This window comes from Mastomys coucha, chromosome X (assembly GCF_008632895.1).
Source record: "Mastomys coucha isolate ucsf_1 chromosome X, UCSF_Mcou_1, whole genome shotgun sequence".
NCBI lineage: Eukaryota > Metazoa > Chordata > Mammalia > Rodentia > Muridae > Mastomys > Mastomys coucha.
The window spans coordinates 45,974,468-45,976,625 of record NC_045030.1 but is presented as its reverse complement, the minus strand read 5'-3'; positions in this window follow the sequence as shown (position 1 = coordinate 45,976,625).

Genomic DNA, 2,158 nt, shown 5'->3' with positions numbered 1-2,158 from the left:
AAGGACAATCCAGAGACTGCTCCACCTGGGAATCCTTCTCATATTCAGTCATCAAATCCAGACACTATGGTGGATTCCAGCAAGTGCTGGATTACAGGAGCCTGATATAGCTGTCTCCTGAGAGGCTCTGACAGTACCTGACTAATACAGAAGTAGAGGCTCACAGCCATCCATTGAACTGAGTACAGGGTCCACAATGAAGGAGCTAGAGAAAGGACCCAAGGAGCTGAAGGGTTTGCAACCCCTTAGGAATAACAACAATATGAACTAACTAGTACCTTCAGAGCTCCCAGGGACTAAAAAACAACCAATGAGTACACATGATTGAACTAATGGCTCCAGTAGCATATGTATAGCAGAGGATGGCCTAGTCAGTCATGAATGGGAAGAAAGGACCTTGGCTCTGTGAAGGTTCTATGCCCCAGTTTAGGGGAGCTCTAGGGCCAGGAAGCAGGAGGGGATATTGTGGTGAGCAGAGAGAGGGGGGTGGGAGGAGGGGTTCATATTAGTTTTTTATTTTATTTTATTTTTTCTTTTTTTGTAGGAGAACCAGGGAAGGAGATAGTGTATTATATATAAATAAATAAAACATCTAATAAAAAAAGAAAAATCCAAACCAGAACAAAAGAAAGCAAAGAGAGAAGAAGCAAAAAGAAAAAGAAAAGAACACAAAATGAAAAGCATGAGAAATCCATATATACGTAGAGATGTACACACATGCCATGTGCTATATACTCACAACCCATAAAAGAACAAAACTACAAGCCATAGTAGATAAGCAAAAGACAAGGTAAAAAAAAATGCCCAAACAAAGCATTATGATAAAAAACAATCTACAAGACCATAATTTAGTTCAGTTTGTGTTAGTCACCTACTAACATGGAATGTACCCATAAGCAAGGTTTGGATAACAAGTCATGATCTTTTTTAGAAATCCAATTTTTTTCCTTTATAAGAAATTATCAATTAGAGATGGTTTCTGGGTTAGGAATGAGAGCTTATGTCTACTTTTCAGTACTTGGAATTCTGTCTTGTAATCTTATTTATTTATTCATTTAGAAAGAGGTCAAAGTACCTGTATTTTTAATAATATCTGACAAGGTAAGAGAATTTTACATTGCAATCCAAGGAAGGAGGGGCAGAGGAATAATCAAACAAAAAGGAAAACTGAGAAACACATGGAGGGAAGAGGGAAAGGGTTCAGCTGGCAAGGATCTGAGGGTGGATAGGTACACTGCCCAAAGAAATTGCTGTGATTGGTTTGTTACTGAGCACTATTCATGGGAAGAGAGCATCCTGACTCCTTTTCTATAGAATACTGGGAGTGAAAGTGATGCATCCCAGGTGGAAATATGACTGGGGATTGGAAGACAGAGAGGAATTAAAGTCAAACAGATGCTGAGAGTTACTGGCAGGCTAACTGCAGAGACCAACTCTCACTTAAAAAGCCGGGGGCTGGTGGCCTTAATACAAAAGTTTTAACAAGTGATATCTCTGGAAGATTCAAGAGAGGAGAGACAACTCTTCTATGGGTTTGATCTTCACAGGATATTTATACGTACATGAACACACACACATATACACATGAAATTACTTTTTCCCTGGAAGCACAATACGATAAATACGATAAATATTTCCCAAACAGAAAGCATAGTGAAGAGCAGCAGCCTCTGGACCTCATAGCTGACCACTCCCTGGACAGCGCATGCGCTAGCCTAGGAGAAGGGCAACTGCTGGCCAATCCACATGCGCTAGCCTAGGAGAAGGGCAACTGCTGGCCAACGCACACGCACTAGCCCAGGAGAAGGGCAAGTCGGGGCCAGAGGACCAGCTTTTGCCTTAAGCCAAAAAGAATCTAAGTCACAGAGGGAAGGCCTTCAGGAACCCTCTGCTGCTAGGCTCTCGATTCTCTGTCCACTTACCCTGGCACCAACCGCTACATTATCAGAAGAGGGTGGGCCTGGGACTTTTGCCTAGGTGGATGACTAAGACAACTATCATCAGTTGAGGTGATTGTATGGGAAGGGGCTGGAGGGGTGGTGGTGCAGGAAGGAAGGTACGATCTATAATGGAGCAGGAAGCATGTATAAATGTCCCTATGTGCATGTACATGTGTGAAAATCCCAGTTATAAAAACATCCAAAGAAGCTGCAGGGAT